The sequence below is a fragment of the Dasypus novemcinctus genome, chromosome 9 (genome assembly GCF_030445035.2).
Source record: "Dasypus novemcinctus isolate mDasNov1 chromosome 9, mDasNov1.1.hap2, whole genome shotgun sequence".
In the NCBI taxonomy this organism is placed as follows: Eukaryota; Metazoa; Chordata; class Mammalia; order Cingulata; family Dasypodidae; genus Dasypus; species Dasypus novemcinctus.
Window position 1 is genome coordinate 37,844,493 of NC_080681.1, and position 12,609 is coordinate 37,857,101.

The 12,609-nt window shown below is 39.3% G+C and overlaps 1 pseudogene; it reads left to right on the top strand.

Moving 5' to 3' along the window:
- The first annotated feature begins 350 nt into the window (after positions 1-350).
- Positions 351-1,103, top strand: LOC101434396 (tropomyosin alpha-3 chain pseudogene; annotated as a pseudogene).
- Positions 1,104-12,609: the final 11,506 nt, after the last annotated feature.

A 12,609-nucleotide genomic window follows, 5' to 3' on the forward strand; every position in this document is an offset into this window, starting at 1 on the left:
CAATTAAGTCTTACAGAGTGTCATTTAAAGACTTTGGTATTTCCTTCCTAGAATAAACACACCTTTTTCACAGTGTAATATTCTCTGATTGTGAAGCTGAATTTTTCCATCAGTGAAGACAACGATAGCAGAGGAAAGTGATAGTATAGCGGTACCAATTTCCTCACGTGATCAAGTAGGAAGTTAGTAGATACTTTTGGGGGCTGAACCGTATACCCCAATAAGCTATGTTAAATCCTAAACCTGGTATGTGTGACTGTGACCTTGTTTACAAATAGGGATGAGAAGCTACTGCAAAGCCGTGCAGAGGAGGCAGGAAGTCGAAGTCGAGCAGGGGTTGGGTGGGCACCATGGTTGGCATCGCCACCATCGAGACGGTGAAGCGCGAGATCCCGGCTCTAAAGCAGCGGGCTGACGATGCCCAGGAGAGAGCCGAGCGCCTCCAGCGGGAAGTGGAGGGAGAAAGGCGGCCCGGGAACAGGTTGAGGCCAAGGTGACCTCCTTGATAGGTTAGATCCAGTTGGCTGGAGAGAAGCTGGCCACTGCCCTGCGAAAGCTGGAGGCAGAGAAAGCAGCTGATGAGAGTGAGGGAGGTATGAAGCATATTGAAAACTGAGCTTTAAAAAATGAAGAAAAATGGAACTGCAGGAAATCCAATTCAAAGCATCTAAGCAGAAGAGGGAGATTGGAAGTGCAAGGAGGTGGCCCGCAAGTTGGTGATTATTGAAGGGGACTTAGAACTCACTGAGGGACAAGCTGAGCTGGCAGGGTCCGGTTGCCAAGAGACGGATGAGCGGATCAGATTGATGGACCAGAACCTGAAGTATCTGAGCACTGCTGAAGAAAAAGACTCTCAAAAAGAAGACAAATATGAAGAAGAGATAAAGATTCTTACTGATAATCTCAAGGAGGCAGAGACCTGTGCTGAGTTTGCTGAGAGATCGGTAGCAAAACAGGAAAAGACAATTGATGATTTGGAAGATAAACTGAAAAGCACCAAAGAGGAGCATTTTTGTACCCAGAGAATGCTGGACCAGATGCTGCTTGACCTGAATGAGACGGAGAGCACTGCAGTCCCACCCTGCTGCTGCTCCTCCCCTTGACTCAGACTCCGCCTGAGGCCAGCCTGCCTGAAGCTGACCTTTAAGCTGAGGATTGACCTGTAACCAGAAGGCTGCTTTCTCCTCTCGCTGTACAGCCACGCACCCTACCTCTGGCCCCATGTCTTTTTCCCCAAACTTTCTCTGCCTCTCCCAGAGACTACAGCTGGGTTAGGGGCTGAGCACCTTTGGGAACATTTAAGGGACAGTGAACACAATGCAAGCATCTTTAAAAGCATGCTGTGGGAAGCAGACTTGGCCCAATGGATAGGGCATCCGTCTACCACATGGGAGGTCCACGGTTCAAACCCCGGGCCTCCTTGACCCGTGTGGAGCTGGCCCACGCGCAGGGCTGATACGCACAAGGCATGCCCTGCCACGCAGGGGTGTCCCCTGCATAGGGGCATGCACCCCGTAAGGAGAGCCGCCCAGCGTGAAAGAAAGTACAGCCTGCCCAGGAATGGCACCGCACACATGGAGAGTTGACACAAGATGACACAACAAAAAGAAACACAGATTCCTGTGCTGCTGACAACAGAAGTGGACAAAAGAAGTGCATGCAGCAAATGGACACAGAGAACAGACAACTGGGGGTGGGGGGAAGGGGAGAGAAATAAATAAATAATAAATCTAAAAAATTAAATAAATAAAAAGAACCATTAAAAAAAAAGCATGTTGTGATGTATACATTTTTATAAATATTCCCCGTTTTTGTTGTTGTAGCAACCATTTGTAAAGCATTCTGTGGGGACCCACAGGCCCGGCTTTCCCTAAGTCCTCAGCACAGAGCCACCTGCGTGACCTGGACATGAGTTAAAGGTTAATAACCCTCCCCGGAGAGGACGGGATGTACAGATGGTATCGTAGGTAAACCACAGTCTCCTCAGAGCAGTAAGACTTCATTCCTGCGATAACATCACGAGACCCTAGCAGGAACTCTGCTCTCATACCCTAAGACATGTCTTTGTTCTGAAGCCCCCCTTACATTACCCCTCATTTTCCCACCTCTTTGCAGAGTGCTGTCTTCATGCTCCAGACTGCTGCTATTGGAGACTCTCCTGTCCTAAATCCACCTACAGCTTGTGGCTGACTCAGTGCCAGGTGTGTGCTTTGGTCTCACGGGGGCCCCAACATTTGCCCTTCAGGAGTTAGGTGGGAACAAAGTCCAAATAATTCCACAGATCTGAAGCAGCAATCTAATCCCTTTCTCACTTTTGGAAGGTAATTTTTCAGCCTAAAACCTATTGCCCTCTCCAGAGGGGAGGGAAAGAGGGATGGGCCTGCCTCACTGAGAATGGAGCTTAGGCCAGGGAAAACTCACTGCTCTATGCAAAGCACCAGCCAAACCAGAAAAGCGATCCCAGGAGTTAGCCTTGGTCAAAAAAAGAGTGCTGTTCAGGTTTTCAGGGCAAATGTATTATTATTATTTTTATCATCAGAAGTAATTAATATGGTGAGCCCTATGTCTAAGAAAACTTTCCCCCATCCTTTTACTATCCCCTTCCCACCAGCTCACAGAAGGGATCATGTGCTCCTTATGTTGGGGTGACTGCTGATTTACTCTCCTGCTTGCTTTTTAAAAAGGAAAGAAAAGAAAATTACATTCTTGCGACTGATTCAGCCATACGAAATATCTTTTCACCTTTTTCTGGGTCAGAAGCTGCCGTCTCCAAAAGTGCCATCTCATACTTTGGTTCAGTCAGTGCTGAAGAAATCTTGACTAGCTTCTGGACAAAAAAAAAATTTTTTAACTGTATGTTATTTTGAAAATTTGCTTCTTTGCAGTTGGGGAGCCCTGGCCAAGCCACCTGGCTGTGAGTGCTCTCTGCGCTGTGGGTGGCTGTGTGCTGATCCCTTACAGTTCCTTTCCCCATCCAGTTCCCCCTTTTGGTGAGGTTTCTGTGAGGTCTGTTAGGTGGCATCCTGGAGCCTATTGGCTTAAAATGTACTCTCCTTTGGTGTGGTTTCTTTTGGGAACCAATTGGGAGAAAGAGAAACCAATAGCACAACTGTTTTGATACCAAAAATTGACAAGTTTCTTTTTGAAATAAAGAAACAGTTGATAGAAAGAGAAAGAAAGAAAATATTATTTGCATATCTATCTATTCAAGCTAAAATGAGGTCATCCCAAATTAGGGTAGTCCCTAATCCACTATAGATTGGTGTCCTTATAAGAAAAAGAGGGGAGATACTGACTCAAGGCACAGTGAGGAGAATGCTTTGTGAGAACAGAGACCAATAGGTAGAAGATGGCCATGTGGAGACAGACACACAGATTAGAGTTATGCTGCCTTAACTTGTAGGGCCCCACAAGCTGGAAGAGACAAGGAAGGATTCTTCCTGGAAGGTTCAGGCTGAGTATGGCTTTGATGCCACCTTGATTTCAGACTTCTAAGTTCCAGAACTGTAAGAGAATAAATTTCTTTTGTTTTAAGCCACCCAGTTTGTAGTAATTTGTTACATTGGCCCTAGGACGCATAGTACAGAACAGTAACTTGCTTTCTCAGTATGTTGAGTTTACATGTGGTACTCCTAACTGAAGCAGTCATTTGGGGACCATAAAGGGGGCCAGGCTAATAAAATAAGAAACTACAAATGAAGCAGTGAGAGAAAAAAGTAGAAAGAAATCTGGATCTTTAAGGAGGCTCTTGAGCTACACATTTAACCTGTATGATTAAAAGCTTACCTCTAGATTTCTTTGAAACTTAAACCATTGTGTAAGCCATTTTAAGTTGTTTTCTAATTTTATTTTTAGCCTAAATTATTATTTTTTGTTTGTACCTGCATTATTTTTAAATTAGAGTTAATAGATCACAAGGAATGTTGCATTAAAAAACAATAAAAAACCTAAGAGGTTCCCATATAACCCATTCCCCACCCCCACCACATCATTTTGTAAATTGTGTTTTTTTGAAAATACATACATCGCACACAAAAAATGTTACATTAAAAAATGCAAGAGGTTATTGTATATCCCCTACTCCCCCACCACCCCACTCCTCCCACACCAACAACCTCCCCCATCATTGTGGCACACTCATCACACTCGGTGAACATATTTTGGGGCACTGCTGCACTACACAGATAATAGTTCACCCTGTAGTTTCCACTCTCCCCCAGTACATTCAGTGGGTTATGGCAGGATATAGAAAGTCCAGCATCTGACCCTGCAATACCATTAAGGACAACTCAAAAACCCAAAAAATGCCCCCACATCACATCTCTTCTACCCTCTCCCTGCCCTCAGCATCTACTGTGGCTACTTTCTTCATGTTGATGCTAAAATTTCTTCTATTACTCGTCACAATAGTTTTATAGTAGAATATCAGTAAGTCCACACTAGTCCATATTTTATTCCTCCATTCTGTGGACCCTGGGATGGTGACGTCTTCCCCACCTCTAGATCAAGAGGGAGCTTAAATTCCACATGGATGATGAAAGCAATTCCTCTGCTCACAGCTGTAGGCACTCTTGATTCCCTGGTGTATGGTTAACCATCTTCACCTCCCTGTTAGCTGACCTGGGTAAGACTAATGAACCAGAGAGTAGGAGTCACCACTCTGCCAAGGCACAGGGCCCAGATGGCACATGGGCAGTCCAGAGATTCAAGTCTCCTGAGTATGGACCATCCCTAGTGCCAACCAGAGGTTCAGTAAAAGTGACAGAAGAGGCATGTGTAGAAAATTACATTTGAGTCCAGCTCCATCACACTCAGGAGCACAAATTCCAAAGTAGGGCCCTCTAACATGGCACAGAGCTCCAAATCTATCTGCTTTGACTATATACCCTGTGGATCTCTGTAGCCTTCAGGAGAACCAGTACCTAGGGTTGTATTACTTTGGCTTTTTCTGGGGTCTTGATGACGCGTGCATAAGTGTGACCCCTCTGATGACCTCCCAACTCTTTTTGGAAGACTTTTAGTCATATAAACTCATTTGTCTTTGCCATTTCCCCCTTTTATTCAAGGTCAAAGAGCAGTTTTTAACACTTGATTCAACATATAGGCTGAGATATTCTGCTGGTCTAAGTTGACCCTTTTATTCGAGGTCTCTTTCTAGTTGCTTCTCCAGTTAGTGATTGGTAATAATCCTTTGGCACTGGGGAGGCTCATCCCCAGGAGTCATGTCCCATGTTGGGGGAAAGGTAATGCATTTACATACTGGGTTTGGCTTACAGATTGGCCACATTTGAACAACATGGAGGCTCTCAGGAGATAACTCTAAGGCACTCTACAGCTCTAGGCCTAGTTCATATTTCAGGCACAGAGGCTCCTAAGCATAGTCATCAGTATCAAGCTCATTATTGGACCATCCTTTCTTGTTTCTTTGTTTTTTTTCCAAATTCTACTCAATTTATTCATTTTTTTAAAAATATTACATTCGAAAAATATGAGGTCCCCATTCACCCCCACCGCCCCCATCCACTACCCCCACAGTAACACTCTCCCCCATCATCATGACACATCCATTGCATCTGGTGAGCATCCTTTCTTGTTGATCTTGGCCGTCGCACTTGGGGGATTATTGTTTTTCCATTGGGGAATGAGACAGAGCTCCCCTGGGTGGGAACTCGGCACTCCCTCAGTTGACATTTGTAACTGTAACTACTATAAAAATACCCAACATATATCTTAACATATTTATGTTCCCTATATTTATGCTCTGGAGAAATCCCCCACCCATGTACCCCCCATCAATAACACCCCACACCAGAGTTCCTCCCTTGCCATAGTTGAGCTTCTCAAAATTTCTTCAACAATGAATCCTAATATATTGCCAAATTAAATTAATAGGAAATTGAAATACAGTGATGGATTTAAAGTTTAGAAATAGAATGCATAGTAATTTAGAAATACTAAAATAAAGTAAAAATAAATTGGTGTATTAATAAAATGAAAAATATTATAAAGCTTTGTTTCTAATGTTTTGTTTTTCATCACTGTAGTAGGTGTTGCCCTGTATGTACAGTGGCAAGGCCCTTTTATTACTTCCTCAGTGTCTAAACTCTGTCTTTATTTTTTCCTAATTTTTAATTTTGCCTTCAAAAAAGTTTTAGATCACAATAATTCACATACGCAATATAGGAGACTCCCAGATATCCAACATCAAACCCTTTTCCCCTTCCCCTGCAATGATCTTTTACATGTTCATGTTATATTTGCTGCAGCTGATGTACAAATTTTGAAACATAGCTATCAAACATGGCTCCATTTTGGTTTATATTATTGTTTATATTTTAGACTGTACAGATGTCTAAATTTTTAGTTTCCTTATGTTTTACATTATGTCAGAGTCAACAGACCTGAAGGGTATTGGGAATGAAAGACAAAGAGAGAAGGGAGAAGCAAACAGAGAAAGAAAGAGTGAGAGTAAAAGAACGAGAGAGCTGGGATCAGGGGGTCTGTGAGTAGAGATGCATCAGACAACTTTATTGATTATAAGGGGCTCTTTATATACCACAGTGTACGTGTCTACAAGCAGGACCACGACAGCCTACATGCCAATAAGCACAGACCTAGCACAAACATAGCTTACATGACATTAAGGAGCAACTGGTATTAACTATCAGCATTACCTATAGTCTAAGGAATTTTAGAAAAAAACCTTATCTCAAGGTCTAAATTCTAAGTGTTCTATACATTACAAAAGGTATGAGCTCATCTTTTCTTTCAGCCTTTAACAGCTTTAGCCCATTTGCCGGGAACTCTCGATCACTGCATTCCTTAGGTTGCAAGCGTAGTCTGGAGACAGCACGAGCATGGAGACAGCATGTCTCTCCTTGAGAGGCCACTGTGCCTCAGTTTCCAACATTTCCCCCTTTTTGTTTTAGTCGAGGTGACCATGCCTGTCTTAGGTTGCCCTCCTATAAGGGTCTTACCCGTCATTGACTACTGGCCAAGCTCTTCAATTTGGGGAAATTATTGAAGTGCTTCTGCTAGCACCAGATTATTCACATGTCCCATGGCTGTTACGCTTTGCACTTTTCTTCAAAAGCACTGTCTGGCACAGGTGAGAATCATGAGCAACAGAACAAATATGATTAACCCTACTCCTAAAGCTGACAGGAAATGCTGTGATTTCCACCAATTTACTGGATTAAATTTATTGAAATGAGAAATCAAATCATTAAAGATATCCTTATCATCGGCTACATTAATCTGATTAAGAGACATTTCTAATATCTTTTTTCTGTAATTCTTCTATTTCTATTGACATATTACCTTTATGACCTATCAAATGATTCTCATTTTCCATACTATATCTGATGAATTATATGCAGAGTCATACAGAAATTACTTTCATTCCAACCATACCTCAATCCCCTTAACAAATTTAAATTATACAACTGATCTCCAATATGCAAAACAGCAGATTCTAAATTATTACCCTGATTATGTAAAGCTACCAGGGCAGTAGCAGCAGCTGTAATGATTCCAGTCAGTCCCATAATACTTCTAATAAACAGTCCAATAAAGTGTTTCAAGAATTCTTATGCAGCAATAATTGACTTTCAGAAGATGACTGCCAAATCTACATCATTCTCACTGGTATCCAGATGCACTTTCTTCTTCTGGTCATGGCTATTGTTTCTCCATCTTGCAACACACTTCCTGATATGTATACAAGGCACCATTTTCATAAAACAGTGAATCATTCTTAATAGTTATCTTACCAGTTATGAAAACAAATGGATCTTCAACACAGGCTTTAAAATATGTTTAAGGGTCAAATACTGTCCTGTCTTATTTATATTTCCCAGCCATTCATACGGAGGGGCAATTCCAAAAATTATTTTCCACAAATTCTTTTGCAGGTTATGACTATGAGTGCCATTAGTCCAAGGGGCCAGTATCCATTTTCCTTTGTGATGTTAACAGTTCCTGCCACAGTAGCATAAGTAGAGGGCACACAGGCCCAAAGTCCATAGGCATACACAAGCTGCAAGTTCACAGTTTCAGAATTTGTAAAGTTAATATGATGCATGGCAGCAATTGAAAAATTTTTATGATTAAAGTTAAAATTGCCACAGGTCTCAGTGAAGTATTTTAATTTCTGGCTGTATTTCCACATTTCCCCCTTTTTGTTTTAGTAAAGTAATGAATACAGCTTCAGTGGGTTTGAATAGTGCATCTGAGGGCTCATTCCTCTCAAGAGCAGGAGGGCTCTGATGTCACAGTCATTGGAGTAAGCATGAAGGAACTTATGGGGGATGTCTATGAGCTGTTGGCAAATAACAGGCAGCCGGAACTGCTGGGCTAGGCACCACAAGGTTTGGTACTCATGATGTTCACCTTTCTGGTGGAGCCACTCTGCCTTTTCTCAGGTTTCAGTGGAAGGCCCTGGATCTTCACAAAGGCATCTGTGTCAACAGTCCTAAAAGGGATGTTAGAGGAGTGGCAGGGACATGACAGTCACCTGGATGTTTTTTCATAATCTGAGGGTGATTTATAACAGTCCGTCATTTCTGTCTTGATTTTAGTGTTTGCAATCCACCCCTGGATAGGGATGGCTGTCTTTAGAGTGACCAGACGCTATTGGGTTAAGTCTTTCACTTTTAGCAGGACTTCTTACGCTGCACACAATTGCCTTTTTATATTGTACTTTTGACCTCCTTCCAGAATTGTGATTAAAACTCAAGGGTTACTTGTTTAGAATTTTGCTTTTGCCACAAACTCCACCCAAAACCAATATGGTTGCTTGCTACATCCAATTCATAGGCTAAGTTAGTGTCCACAATTTACCTTCCTTTTATTATTATTTAAAGCAGCTTGCTGGAGGTTTTCCTACTTCCATGAAGGACCTTTCCCAATTAATACATACAATGGTTTTAATATTTGAGACTAAGTGAGAGAAGAAAGATTTTCAGTATTCCAGCAATATTACAAACTACATTAACATGAGAAAACATTGCATTTTATCAATTACAACAGGTTATAGTTTTGTTTTACCGAATTAAACATCACTGAAGAATTTGATAGAGCAGCAGGGACCCTGCAGCCTGTCCCAATTGTTTGCTTAGTTCAGGCTTTTAAGAGAAGATACTATTATCTCTGATGTTTCTTTTCATTCTGAAAAAAGAATTACTGGTTAACATAATGTCATCAGTAGAGTTCCAGCCACCGATTTTATGCAGCTAGATTATTATCGCCATGCCAGGACAGATGGTTGGGCTATGCACACAGCCTTGGAGAAGCACTGCAAAAGTCCCTTGTTGACTTTTCTACAAGTAGGAGAATGCAGGCTGGCTTGACTTGCCTAAGGAAATACTAAAGAAAGTCTTACACATTTTAAAACAAAGTGATAGTGACATAGTTGGATATTAACAACTAGTTTTTTGCAACAAACTAGCAATAATTGTGACTGCTGCATACTACAATGTTGTTTTAATTTATGATAAGAGGTTGTTTTTGTGACACATACTCTTTTATAATAATTAAAACCATAATTAACCACATTGTACTTCTCTTTACTATTATGCTGAAATATTGGTAAATTTATACACTCTTAAGTATTCATTTGAAATTTTTACTCATACTTTAACAGAGGGTTAAAAAATCCTGTTAATTTTATAACACTTTTAAACACTCTCAACTTTTAACATATTAAATGAACTTAACTGTTACTTTAATTTTTCTTTCAAGGTAAAAGAACAAATCTCTTGTAATTAGTTTGAAATAAAAAGCTACTTTTCAGAATTTGATTTTTAGAAAGCAGGTTTAAACATTATTTTCCTTTAAAAGAGATAAGACCTTTTCTTCCTTGAACACTGAGGAAATGATGAGGTTAAAGCACAAGAAGCTGTTTTGATAAAACAGACTCTCTGTATACTGATTATTCAGGATAGAAATTTTCCATAAACTTTCCCAGAACAAACTAATGATTTGAGAGACTTTGAAAAAGGACGAAATTTTTAACTTTGATACATATTACTTGCTACTAAGGCTTTTTCAAACTTTACAGACAGGCCCATCAAATCTTGCTTAACTTTAACCATAAAAATTTCTTTCCACAAACCTTCTACACTTCCAGTATTCATTCAGGTTTTGTCTCACATTTTACTCTTTCACGGTAATCACTCATTTTATCTTAGGATGAAATCATCTCCTGTTTCCTTAATAATAAAAACACATTCCATATATCCTACATACTAAGTTACCAGGCAAACTTCTTACAACATATCATTGCCATCAACACTAAACGAGCTTGTTAAAATAATGAACTTTTCTTCACTTTAAATACTTAGTAGCATGTAATACCAGAAACAGTCTCCTAGAAACCAGTTTGCAGGGAAGACTAGCTGCCAATGAGTTTTCCTATTATAAAATTACCTTTTATTATTGTCATCATCAATTCAGTTTTATACATATTTAATAATGTCTTTCTGGAATTAGCCATTTAAATACCTTAATTTAAACAATGTTTCATTAAACTTCTTATAATTATTTATAACCATATAGATTATTTATTTATAACCATATAGACTATAATCATATTATTTTAAGAAAAAATTTACCTTCACAGAACACATTCCCTTACTTAAAGTTGCCACAATACCTTCTCTAACTTGCCACATGCAAATTAAGTTCCAAGGGTTTATGAAAATTAGCCATCCTATTTTAGGACAAAACACACCTTTTAGAAAAAAACTTATTAAATTTCAGTCAGCATTCCCACAAACTTTTAACCTTCTTTAATATTCATTTAAGTTTTACATCCTTCATTTTATCCTGTGAAGAAAAATAAACTTTTCATTTCAATCTAGGCAAGAACCATTTTTTATGAAAAGACTTAATTTTCTTAATCAAAACTTACAATTTTTATCATTGTAGATATCTTATTAACATATAAACTTATGTATTAATATAATAAACTTAAGTATTAATATAGGCACTTATTTAATTTTTGGCCATTTGAATAGAGCTCTTTTTTAAAATTTTTATTAATTTATATTTACCATCCAGAGGTATCACAATATACACTGACATTGAACGAACAGACAGACAAACACAAAACAATTACAACACATTAACAGAAACATACGGTTTACAATTAACTCATAATTCTTACTTTCTTGGTGTAGCTGTTTTTAAGTTCTCCGTTATATCACATCTTAAGATTTTACTTTTAAAGATTTCTTCTGGAATCCATGTTGCCTGTAACATGCAAGCTTGTGCTTGGAAACATTTTTATTAGTTATCAGCAATCAGTTAAGATAACTTGAGCAGCATAAATGTAGTTAAGTTCTTATTTTGCAGTTTAGACAGACCATTAACACACATTTTTGGATTATTACTCTGGAAGACTATACTGAGACTTGGAATTCCGGAGATTTAAAACTGAAAATTCCTTTTAGACCTTAATAAAAATTTTGTGCTAATTTTATTATCTTGGCTAAATAAGCCCAATCACAATTAGCATGCAAACAAAACAAAACACCAATGTTGCCATGTTTTTCTCTTTTTTCAGTGGCTTAACTCTATTAACCCTCACTAGCCCACAGCTACATTGTCATGCAGACAGCAGGGGGTTTGCAGAGTTGCTGCCAGAATTGTTTCCTTATTTTAGTTAACACTGTAACAGAGAGTTTTCTTACAAGACTGATTTCACTAACAAGGACTTTATTTAGTATATTTGCCTGTTTTAATTTTTCAATAGTTTAAAAGGTTTTGGCTCAGGATGAAACTCGACACCCCTTGCAGATTATTTGTATCTGGTGGTATTACTAGCATGTAATATTATGGGTAAAGCAGATAATAATTGTTTAACATAAGGCAAAGCATCGGCAACATCTGAAAACATTTCTAACTTAGGCTTAGTAACAGAAGGCAATTCAGTAGGTGCAGAGGGTCGTACTGGATACACAGAAGGTATTTCATTAGGACACTTCACTGAGCTTTTGTTGATGAAAGGGTTAATATTAGGATGAGGGGAAAAACCTGACAGTTTCCCATTCACCTCAAGCTCCTGTTCTTGTTCCAATTTACTTTCTTTTATTTCAAATTTACTTATGAGCTTAGAAAATACAGTAATTTCATATTTCTCTCCTTCTTCAGACTGCAAAGGATCTAAGGTAGCAGCAATTTGCTGGCACAAAGTCCACACAGATAATAGTATAGTTTCTCCCTTTTTGGTATGCTCTACATAGCACCCTCATTACCTGTTTCCACTGGTTAAGATTTAAAAGATTCTTTAAATCTGCAGTTTCACTGCAACTCCAACAGTTTTTAAAAGACTTTTCAGTACCTGTGAATATTCTTCCAGGCATCCCGTTTGATTTCCCATACCCTAATGCTAGCAGAAACAAAATCAATTAAAATTCTTACTTTTATTTTCTGACCCAGGTCACTCTACATTGGACATCTCAACCTTTAAGGAAGGTTTCCTGTTTCTGCATTCCTGATATGACCATGGAAGAATCTCTGCTACAGTAACTACTTCAGGCCCCACATTGGGTGCCAGTTGTCAGAGTCGATGGACCCGAAGGGTATCAGGAATGAAAGACAAAGAGA